Consider the following 12,701-nt stretch of genomic DNA (forward strand, 5'->3'; position numbering starts at 1 on the left):
GCGCGAGATGTAGCTCCTCCTGCGGGCAGACGTCGGGCGCCGGGCACGCGCCGGGCACGCGCTAGCGGCGTGGGGGGCACGCGCGGGGCCGGCTCGGGTCTGCGGCTTTGAGGGAGGGAGGAGCTGAGAAGTCAGGGCGGGACGTAACGGAGCTCCGCACTTCCCCGAGGGGAATCGGACATCCTGACCCCTGGCGGGTCCTGACCACACCGGTGGGCAGGACTGGGATGACTGAAGGGTTTCCCTGTCTGTCTGTCTGTCTGTCTTCTCTCCATCCCCACCCCACCCCACCCCCCCGTCCCCGTTGAGAGGTTGTCAAAAAGGTATCCCTAAAGCTTAAGAGGTGAGTCTGACAGTAGGGATGCTGTAAGGGGCAGCAAATGAGTGTTTGTTTGTTTGTGTCCTGGATGATGTGACGTGATGGTGGTGGCTATTCCCCTAAGCCCGGACTCTGGAGACCCGCAGGGCTGGAGATGCGGATTGTGGCTTGTTGCTGAAGCGCCTGACTAGCAGGTGCCACAGGACGGAAAAACAAGAGGCTTTCCTATTTTTAACTTGATTAGAAGGCAAGGGTTCAAGGTTTTTTTGTTTTTTTTTTTTTCAGAAACTGAGAACTGAAAGTGGACTTTTTTTTATTTTAACCACATATGGTGGTTTAAATAAAAGTCAACAGCCACACACACATATCCCCACGTTTATGTGACACCTTTTTTGTGTGTGACTTTTTTTGCTTTGCAATGGCCTTGTTATGGTGCCCCATATTGGTCTCCGACCTTTAAAAGTTATCACATTAATATATTTGTGTGTTTGTGTGTTATGTATGTGGCGCTATGTGTGTAGAAGTCAGAGGACAATTTTCCTTTCACTGTAGGAGTCCTGGGAATCAAACTCATGACATCACTCTAGGCCACACCCGTAAGCCCCCATTTTGGGGGAGAAGAGTGGGGTGTCCTTAACACTGGCATTTTAAAAATTTTAGAGCTATTTTACTTTGTGCATATGAATGTCTTGCCTACATGTATGTGTGTTTATCATGTGTGTGCCTGGAACCTGTGGAGGTCAGGAGGCCTCCTGTAGAACTGGAGTTCCAGGTGGTGGTAACTTTAGTTCTGGGAGCCAAACCCTGGTCCTAGGCAAAAGAACAGATGCTCTGTCAAGACAGCTCCTCAGTCCCTAGACCTTATTTTATTTTGCAGTTCCAGAGATCAGTTTCAGAACCTTGGGTATGCTAGGCAAGAAGACCTCAGCCTCTGAGCTGTACACGTAGCCCACAAAACTAGGCTTCCTAAGTTGTAATTTGGAATCTGAAAACATAATTTTTCTCATAGTCCAATACCATTAAAATAATCCATCTCAGACTTGTGAGTTTTCTTTGTTATTGCTTTAGTTTTAAAGTAGTTCCGTCATTTTCTTTTGAGATAGGAATGTAGGTATCCCAGGCTGGTCTCAGACTCATTATGTAGCTAAGGATGACCATGGCCTTGAACTTGTGATCCTCATGGTTTTTTGCTTTTGTTACTCTTGGAAACATCTCCAGATTCCCCATCACCCAGGGGTCACCTTTGTGGGCTCTAGTCACTCTGTGTGCCTACTCTGAACTTCGGAACACAAAAGAAGCACAGTATCTACCATGAAGGAGTTCACAGTCCAACCAAGAGATAACAAGTAAACAGATGCCTTTATCTTAGTGAATGCTATAAAAGATTCAGGCACTGCCTACATTGGTGGTCATCAAATATGCAGGTATATGTCAGAAATCCTCTCTTCAGGGGGGCTTTGGCTGGATGGAAGAATCGGATGTGTATGTGTTTAGCATCTGTATTTTAAGTAAGTGCTCAGCCGGGAGGTGGTGGCGCACGCCTTTAATCCCAGCACTCTGGGAGGCAGAGGCAGGCGGATTTCTGAGTTCAAGGCCAGCCTGGTCTACAGAGTGTGTTCCAGGACAGCCAGGGCTATACAGAGAAACCCTGTCTCGAAAAAAACAAAAAAAAAAAAAGTAAGTGCTCAGTGTGATTTAGATGCAGGTAGTTTGGATCTGTACTTTGAGAAACACGCTGCCTCAAACAGAATAAATTTTAGGTTCCCCCAAAAGGCCTAGGAAGTAGCTAGTTTTAGGCAAATATTTATGATAGCTCTCATAAATAAAAGTTCACTTAACTTTTCTAGCTACTGTGTATAAATCTTTTTGTTAAATACTTATTTTGTTATTTCTTCATTATTCATTTCATTATTTTGTTATATTTTTCACTATTCATTTCATTATTTTTAGTTATATGTATCTGGGTGCCCACAAAATCCAGAGAGCTAGAGTCACAGGTGGTTGTGAACTCCCTGGTGTGGGTTATGGGAATTAAACCCAGCCTGAGCAAGTGTTCTTAACCACTGAGCCATCTCGTGTGTGTGTGTGTGTGTGTGTGTGTGTGTGTGTGTGTGTGTGTGTGTATAAGGTAAACTATGAAACAAGCTTCTTTGTCCCTTTCAATATTCTAGTGCAGAGATCAGATAAGTATTTTGGGTCCTGTGGCCACAGGTCTCTGTTGCAGCTAATGCGCTGGCCTGCTGGCAACGCCTGAGCAGCAGAGACATCATGCAAACTCTAACAGATGGGCGTTACATTTGGCTTCAGGTAGTTGCTGACCCATGATGATGTAGAACAAAAGGTAGGAATGGTAGCTAGCAAAGCGCCTAAAGAGACTTACATGCAAAGCTGGAACTGCTGGATAGCAAGTGTAATTCCCATTATTTCCAGAGTAAGCCCCATCTTGTTAAATATTTTAAACGCTCATTGATTTTTTGTGTGGAGATGTGCATGAAGGCCCAGAGCATGTGTGGAGCTCAGAGACAACTTGTGGGCGTCTGTTGCCTCCTTCCCCTGTTGGCAGTTTGAATGACAATGGCCACAGAGGCTCACATCCTGCTTGGGGAGAATTAGGTGGTGAGGCCTTGCTGGAGGCAGGAGGTTTCTAAAGCTCATTCCTGGTTATCTCTGGACTTGTGCTTGTACCTCAAGATGTGAGCTCTCAGGTCCGGCCTTAGCACCATGCCTATTTACCTGCCTCCGCACCTTGACATGAAGGCCATGGACTCTAACCCTCTGTAAACTTCATCTATCTATATCACATAGATATATAGATATCTATATATCATATGGCTATATCATACATATACACATATATCACCTTGATAAAACTGATGAGGGGGCTAGCCACCTCTGTGCCTTCTCTTCTTCAAACTCATAGCTCCAGTCTAATTAGGACCATACCTGACCAATACCAATGGAAGGCCAATCTACAAAATAGTTCAGGCAGTAGTTCCCAGAGTGTGAAGTGAAGCCAGAGAAATAGCACAGCTAAGACACCCTTAAGGAAACCTGATACTGCATGGACAATTTTTTTTTTTTTTTTTTTTTTGGTTTTTTTTCGAGACAGGGTTTCCCTGTGTAGCCCTGGCTGTCCTGGAACTCACTACTCTGTAGACCAGGCTGGCCTCGAACTCAGAAATCCACCTGCCTCTGCCTCCCCAGTGTAGGATTACAGGCATACACCACCACTGCCCAGCTTTTTTTTTCTTTTCTTTTTTTTTTTTTTCTGCATGGACTCTTAAAAGAAAAAAAAAAGATTATCAGTAAATACCAAGGAAGGCCATTATAAATGTCCCATAAAGGTTTTAATACAATGGAATTGGGTTAGATGTATATTGGAACTCTATATTCTCAGATTTTTTTTTGTAAAAATGAAAAGTATTCTTTATTAATAAATTCAGTTAGAAAATGGGCAAATTGAGTCCACGGTGGGTGGTGCATGGCTTCAGTCCTAGCACCGAGGAGGCAGGAGGATCATCGAAAGTTTGAGGCTAGCCTGGTCTACAGTGGCTTCCAAGCCAGCTGCAGCAGAGTCTGCTACCTGTTGCCAGCAGGGAAACTGAGTAAAGGGTACATGAAATGTCTATGTCACTGAAAAGTAAGTCCAAATGGGGGGCAGGGTGTGTACACGGGTATGGTGTTCTTACTGTTGAGTCCTGTGGACCTTGAGTTATAGGAAGTCATGACCTGCCTGATGTGAGCTCTGGGAACCAAACGCGGGCATTCTGCAAGGACAGTATACACTCTTAACCACAGAGCCGTCTCTTTGGCTCCTGTATCATGCAGTTTATATTTTAGTTACCTATATATGTGTGGGATATATACATGAGAGTGGGTGCCCAGGGTGCATTGGATGCTCTAGAACTGGAGTTACAGGGTTATGACCAGCCCGACGCGGGTTCTGGGAATTGAACCCAGATCCGACACAAGAGCAATAACTTGCAATTAACTGCTGAGCTAGTTGTATCATTTATCAAAACTGCATGTGGTACCAGACTGTTCAGAAAAAAGCCCACAAGGCCTTGGCCCACAAGGAACTACAGGTAACCAAGGAAAGCCAGGAGTGGTGGTCCTCCCCAAAGAACACACCAACTGTTTGTCCAGTACCAAAGAGCCCTAAAAGCATCCATACAAGTAACATTATATGGACTCAATAGGTTATAGTGAGGAATTATGTGTGTGTACACACACATACACACACATATATATACATACATATATATATACATATATATATATACACACACACACACACACACACAATAACAATTGCTGTAAAAGAGGCTACTGTGAGTTTAAAAGGGAAAAGGGGGGTAAGTATGGGAGGTTTAGGGGAAGAGGAGAAATATTATAATTAAATTACAATCTCAAAAATAAAATTAGGGGTTAGAGAGATGACTCAACAGGTAAAAACACTAACTGCTCTTCCAGAGGACCGGGGTTCAATTCCCAGCACCCACATGGCAACTCACAACTATCTGTTACTACTGTTCCAGGGGATCTGACACCCTCACAGAGACACACATGCAGGCAAAATAAAAATGCACATAAAATAAAAATAATTTTAAAACACAATTTAAAAAAATCCTGCATGTGAGTCTACAGCTACCTCAAAATAAAAACTAAAATAAAATGTGTGGGGTGGGGTGGGGTGGGGTTGCTCAGTGGGTAAAGCCTGATGTCTTCAGTTGGATTCCCTAAGACCAACATGGTGGGAGGGTCTATGTAGCTTTGGCTGTTCTGGAACCACTTTGTAGACCAGGCTAGCCTTGAGCCCATAGATCCACTTGGCTCTGCCTCTCTGCCTAAACCTGGAACTTTCTGATTTGGCAGGACTAGCTGGATAGTACATCCTAGGCATCCTCCTGTCTCTGCCTCCCTGGTACACACTGCCAGATTACCAAGGCCCTAGAACTCAGAACATAGGCCACATACTTGCATGTAAACCTTACCAGCCAAACCATCTCCTTGGCACAGGAGTTTTCTAGAAACAGTTTAGAGTGTCCATTGTAATAAAATTATACTGAAGACCCTACAACCAGCCAGGCATGATGAAATGTTGTAGACCTATAATCCCAGGTGTTCTATAGGAGCCTGAAGCAGGAGGATTAAGTATTCTAGCAAGACTTTTCTTTGAACAAAAACAAAACAGACTTTCTGCATTGTCCAGGGAGGGGTTCATATAATAGCTTTGATTCATGTTATAATTTAAGCGAAAACTTCTGTATAATGTCTGGAGCCTGTATCCTGCAAAAGGAGGAGGACATCCTCAAATTCCATCCCACTGAACCCCACTTAAGTGGCACTAACCTTGACTTCCAGAAAAAAAACAGTACATCTAAAAAGGACAGATGATGGTATCTACATTATAAATGTGAAGAGGACCTTTGCAGTCAGTTTGAATACACTGATAATAAACTCAGAGCCACCAATAATGTGTTGGTGTCACATTAAAGATAGAAACCAAAGCCCTTCAGGTGGCATCTGTACTGGCTAGTTTTGTGTGTCAACTTGACACAGGCTGGAGTTATCACAGAGAAAGGAGCTTCAGTTGGGGGAAGTGCCTCCATGAGATCCAGCTGTGGGGCATTTTCTCAATTAGTGATCAAGGGAGGAGGGCCCCTTGTGGGTGGTACTACCTTTGGGCTGGTGCTCTTGGGTTCTATAAGAGAGCAGACTGAGCAAGCCAGGGGAAGCAAGCCAGTAAGAAACATCCCTCCATGGCCTCTGCATCAGCTCCTGCTTCCTGACCTGCTTGAGTTCCAGTCCTGACTTCCTTTAGTGATGAACTGCAATGTGGAAGTGTAAGCTCAATAAACCCTTTCCTCCCCAACTTGCTTCTTGGTCATGATGTTTGTGCGGGAATAGAAACCCTGACTAAGACAAATTGATACCAGCGTAGTGGGATATTCCTCTGACAACCTGACCATGTTTTGGGGAGGATTGTGGAAGGACTTTGGAACTTTGAGCTAGAAAAGCCATTAGAATATTAAGAGCTCAGTGGAAAGTTCTGTAGGAGCTTGGAAGACAATGTTAAGAACAGTGCAAAAGATGGAGGCCTTAGCTGGGCGGTGGTGGCGCACGCCTGTAATCCCAGCACTCTGTGAGGCAGAGGCAGGTGGATCTCTGAGTTCGAGGCCAGCCTGGTCTACAGAGTGAGTTCCAGAACAGCCAGGGCTATACAGAGAAACCCTGTCTCGAAAAAACCAAATCCAAAAAACAAACAAGCAAACAAAAAAGATGGAGGCCTGGCTTGTGAAATTTCAGAGAGAAGATTAAAGACTATTACAGTGGCCATGTTTTGATTGTGAAGATTCTGTGGTTTTGGTTAGCTGGGGCTGAAGAATCAGCTGTGAGTAACAAGATACCAGAACCACTAAAGCAACCCTTTATGTTACTGGGACTATTAATTCTGGTTAGCTGGAGCTAAGAAATTAGCAGTGATTAAGAAGAGACCAGCATCACTGAGGTGAAATCTTCTGGGAGGTGTTTTCTGAGAGCACAGAGAGTGTGTTCCAGAGATAGCCACAGTTGTATTTTGTGCTGTGGCTGGACTTGGTACTGTGTAAGAGTCACCCAGATGGTACTGGTTTTGAAGGCATGAAGGGGTCATGAAGAGCATCTGAGGCTCTTGGCACAGTGAGAGGCCACGGAAGGCCATTGGGGAAGGTGCAGCCTCAGTTGCAATTGATGGCCCAGGATTTGAAGGGGTCATGCATAGGAGCAGAGGCTTGTCACTCTGAAGAGAGCCTATGAGAGGCTATTGGTGAAGCCTAATTACTGTGGAAGATAGCAGCGTTTTGGAGATGCCAGTACCATGTGATGACCACCAAGAACAGCAGCAGCAGTGGAGTACAGGCAGCTGGAGCCTAGAAGACAAGCTGTGTGCTACAAAGGGCAGAGCTGGGACGGGCAGTGGTGGCGCACGCCTGTAATCCCAGCACTTGGGAGGCAAAGGCAGGCGGATTTCTGATTTCGAGGCCAGCCTGGTCTACAGAATGAGTTCCAGGACAGCCAGGGTTATATAGAGAAACCCTGTCTCAAAAAAAAAAAAAAAAAAAAAAAAGGGCAGAGCTAAAGAAGTGACCCAAGCCCTTGGAGAAGCCCAGAAGATCATGAGTTGGATCCCAGACATCGAACGATTGGAGCTTGAGTTTTGCTTTTGGTTGTGACTGTGCCCTGATATGTTTGCCTCTTGAAGGAAGAAAGTATTTTAGTGGAGCCCACAGTTGAAAGACTGAATTTTTAAAAGACTTTGAATTTGAAAGATATTGAATATTTTAAGGTGATTGAACTTTTAATATGCAAAGACTGTGGGACTTTTAAGTAATTTAGATCTTGGGGATGAATAAGAAAGTAAGGGTTGAGGCTTAATAGTGATGTGTTTGTGTGTCAAGTTGACAAGGGGTCAATTGTACTGGCTAGTTTTGTGTGTACACAGGCTGGAGTCATCACAGAGAAAGGAGCTTCAGTTGGGGAAGTGCCTCCATGAGATTCAGCTGTGGGGCATTTTCTCAATTAGTGATCAAGTGAGGAAGGCCCCTTGTGGGTGGTTCCACCTTTGGGCTGGTGCTCTTGGGTTCTATAAGAGAGCAAGCTGAGCAAGCCAGGGGAAGCAAGCCAGTAAGGAACATCCCTCCATGGCCTCTGCATCAGCTCCCGCTTCCTGACCTGCTTGAGTTCCAGTCCTGACTTCCTTTAGTGATGAACTGCAAAGTGGAAGTGTAAACTGAATAAACCCTTCCCTCCCCAACTTGCTTCTTGGTCATGATGTTTGTGCAGGAATAGAAACCCTGGCTAAGACAACATCTAACCCAGAACAAGCCCAGATCTGCACTCTCTATGCTGCTGTCTGTCTTCTCCCTGTTCCTGGGTGTCATTCTGAATTTGTGCTTCCTCTGCCTGAATATTGTCTTGCGGTTGTCTCCTCCTGTCCTGTGTGTAACGATGGGCTTTGTCCTCTCATTGAACAATACAGAAAGCAGAGCATCACACGGGAAAGCAAGGAGGGATACCTTACAGAAAGTCACAAGGGATGAAGTCACTGACTCCCAGCTGACCTCAACTAACCCAGATAACACACAATCAGTATCTCAGTGCTACTTCTGGCCTATTTTGCTGTCTCCAGCAAATGATGACCCCCAACACCTACAAACACACATTACTGTGGGCCAGGGGCATAGAAGAGAACATAACTTAAAATTATAGCTATGCATTTGCTTAGATTGTAAAAGCTTATATGGGAAACCCAAGGCAAATAGGCTTTGGTTGTCGCGTAGTTCTTTTAAAGGCATATTAAACAAATAGGCTGAGCACACAGTAGGACAGCAGTCTTACGTGAACCCAAGGTATATTATTAACTCTGGCTGTGAGGTTTGGCAAAAGTTCCAGTCTCTAAGAAATGAAGAGAAATCTTCATGATGATGCGTCCACCACAGGCCTGGGAAAGCTGCTGCCGACAGCTTGTGTGCCATTGTTGCTATTGAAAAGCCTGCTGATGTCAGCAGGATCTAACAGGGACACTGGCCAGCGGGCTGTGCTCACGTCTGCTGCTCCAATTACTGGGTGCTTCATTCCAGCACTGTCAGTAGTCAGATCCAGACAGCACTCTGGGAACCATGTCCTCTAGTTAGGGACTGACCGCACAGCTGACCACTAGCCCATCACAGATGTTCACCATTGCCCTCTGTTGATATGTGGAGTTTGCCACCCTATGAAAGCAAACTCATGCAGTGGGTGTGATGCAGTGGGTGTGATGCAGTGGGTGTGATGCAGTGGGTGTGATGCAGTGGGTGTGATGCAGTGGGTGCTGGCTCTCCCGAAACAGTCTACAAACACCCTGGGAATACTGAAGCGAGCAGGCTGCAGCTGAGAAGCCTGTGACCGAGGAGGACATTCAGGGTGAGAGGGCGAGCTTCAGAGTTCAGCACTACTTAACCTGATCCCAAGGAGTGCAGAGGCGTATCCAGACCAGACTGCCTAGCCCGTGACCACTCGGGTCACTGAGTGGGTAGAAGACCACTATCTGGCTGTAAGACACTCAAGGAAAACAGAAAGAGGGTGGATGGAAAATAAAGTCATGGGGAAAGGTGTACATGTGGGCGTTAGTGAGGTGACTGGAGACCTGAGTTCAAGCCTTGGAACAGTCACTGTGGAAGGAGAGAACCCCTCCTTCCCCACAACATGAAGAATCACAAAACAAAAATCTAAGAACAGACTTTAAGAAATACCTCTATTAAAAAGCAAAAGAAATACATCTATTAAAAAAATAAATAAATAAATACCTCTATTGATAAAAAATGTAAACTTTAAAAGCAAAGGCAATTTTGGAGGAAGTCTGGAATTAGGAAGAAGAAATTAATCGCTTCAGATATGTAAAGTATTGTTAACTACACAAAGAGAATCTCAAGGGGAAAAAATTAGAAGTTAACAGTTGTGCAAGATGGGCATAGTGGTACCTATTTTTAATCCCAGCACCCAGAAGGCAGAGGAAGACAGATCTCTGTGAGCTGAAGGCCAGCCCGGTCTACACAGAGAGCAGGGCTGCCTACTTGCTCTCATAAAAGACGGGGTTTGTAAAGCAAGGTAGTAATTCTGTTAAAGTCAGGTCTGAGTAAGAGGGAAATTAACAAGCCAAATAAAAATCAAGAAAGTATCATATAAATGCTTGATTTCTAAGATGAATATGCCCCACAAAATACATAAAGATCAACCCACACCAAAGCTACACTGCTAAATTCCATGACAGAATTTTAAAAAATCTTACAAGCTAACCGGGCAGTGGTGGCGCACCTGTTTAATCCTAGCACTCAGTAGGCAGAAGCAGGTGGATCTCTCTGAGTTCAAGGCCAGCCTGCTCTATATAGAGAAACCTGTATCAAAACAAAACAAACAAAATTCAAAAACAAACACCACATTAAAAAAAAAAAAAACTCAAAAAACAGGACTAGCCATGTAACCCTGCAACCCTAGCACTTGAGAGCTAGAGATGGGAAAATCTCAAGTTCAGGGTCATCACTGGCCACTTACTGAGGCCAAGTCAGCCTAGGCTGCACTTGAAGCTGCCCTCTCCCCGTAATGGGTCTTATACAGACAACCACAGGGGCACACACTTCTCAGAAGCAATTATACAAACTAAACTCTGGAAACTCTGAGACAACAGAACAATCTACGATTCTTAAAATAACCATTTTCTAGTATTTATACTCACCTAATAAACTGTCTGTCCGACGTGTGGTAAAACTGGCACTTTAAGTTACACAAGATCTAAAATCAAACACTTCTCAAGAAGCTACTAAAAATACATTCCTTGAAATAAACTAAAAAAAAAAAAAAAACAAAACAAAAAAAAAAACAAATAAAAAACTGCTACCACCACCACCAATAAAACCATACACATGTCTTCGTTAGGGTTTTACTGCTGTGAACAGACACCATAACCAAGGCAAGTCTTCACTTGATCTTAGCCAAAAGGCTGAGAGAAGCGATGACCAAGGCGACTCTTGTAAGGACAACATTTAATCGGGGCTGGCTTACAGGTTCAGAGGTTCAGTCCATTATCATCAAGGGGAGAGCATGGCAGCATCCAGGCAGGCCTGGTGCAGGAGGAGCTGAGAGTTCTACATCTTCATCTGAAGGCTGCTAACTTCTAGGCAGCTACGATGTGGGTCTTAAAGCCCATACCCAGTGACACACCTACTCCAACAAGGCTACACCTCCTAATAGTGCCTGGACCAAGCATATACAAACGTTTACAACATGCAATACAGGCAACCAAGAGGCGAAGGGAATTCTCCATCTATGCTCCAACAGACTTCCCCAGGAATCTGAAACAAAATGACATAAAGTACAGAACTTGAGAAAATACTTAGAGGGTGAATAGATCATCAATGACACGGCCATCCCAGTGAGACAAAAGAATAATTACAGGGAAAACAAGTTGTTCAAGAAATCCCCACTCACTACAGGACTGAGCCCTGGTTGGTAACGACAAAGATATGACTGCAGCTGTATTCAGAAGTAGGGAGGGACAGACTGAGCCAGATTGTGAAAGTGACAGAAATCCTGTAGGAAATGCAGGAGGGTGCAGTAAATCCCTGTGGTTCCAGCAGGCTAAGGCAAGAAGAGCACATTCCAAAGCTACCCTGGGCTACAGAGCACGCTCAAAGTCAGTGTGCAGGACTTGTGGCTCTCACAGATCAACAGAACCCTGTTATTTAAAAGTCAGCAACACATTTCCAAAGTGTATTCTCCATTAGAAAGTGGCTGCCAGGGCTGGGGAGTTAGCTAACAATTAAGAAAGAGCACTCACTACCCTTGGGTCCTGGGTTCAACTCCCAGCACTCACATGGCAGCTCTTAACTGGGACTCTAGTTCCAGAGGATCTGCTGCCCTCTTCTGGTCCCCAAGGGCATATACATTAAACATACATGCATGCATGCAGTAGGCAAACCATGCAAAGCACATAAAATAGTAAATCTAACAAATTTTTGTTTTTCAAAACAACGGTTTTCTCTGTGCATCCCTGGCTTTCCTAGAACTCATTTTATAGACCAGGCTGGCCTCCAACTCACAGAGATCTGCTTGCCTCTGCATCCAGAATGCTGGGATTAAAGGCATGACCACTGCCCAGCTATAAATCTAACAAAATATTTAAGTGGTTGCCTTCAGAGGGGGAAAAGAGGGGTGGGGACCAGAGAATGCTGTTTTTCATAATTTGACTTATTAAACTCAGAACGTAATTTTTTAATATGCTTATTTTTGAGTGTGTATGGGTGGGTGGGGGAACATGCACATGGAAGTCAGAGGAAAACCAAGAGTCAGGTGTCTCTGTTCCCACTGTGGGTCCTGGGGATTCAACTCAGGTCCTCAGGTCTGGGGCTAAGTACCTTTACCCACTGAGACATTTCACCTGCCCTAAACTCGTAACTTTAAAAAAAAAAAAAAAAGATGATGTGATGGTTTGTATATGCTTGGCCCAGGGAGTGGCACTTTTAGAAGGTATGGCCCTGTTGGAGTAGGTGTGTCACTGTGGATGTGGGCTTAACACCGTCATCCTAGCTGCTTGTAAGCCAGTATTCTGCTGGCAGCCTCCAGATGAAGATGTAGAACTCTCAGCTCCTCCTGTACTATGCCTGCCTGGATGTTGCCATGTTCCTACCTTGATGATAATGGACCGACCTTCTGAACCTGTAAGCCAGCCCCAATTAAATGTTGTCCTTATAAGAGATGCCTTGGTCACGGTGTCTATTCACAGCAGTAAAACCCTCACTAAGACAGATGAAGAAGAAAAGGAAGTTCTATCAACTACCTATCCTCTCAAGACATTTCTTAAAAGATA

This window comes from Apodemus sylvaticus, chromosome 18 (genome assembly GCF_947179515.1).
Source record: "Apodemus sylvaticus chromosome 18, mApoSyl1.1, whole genome shotgun sequence".
NCBI lineage: Eukaryota > Metazoa > Chordata > Mammalia > Rodentia > Muridae > Apodemus > Apodemus sylvaticus.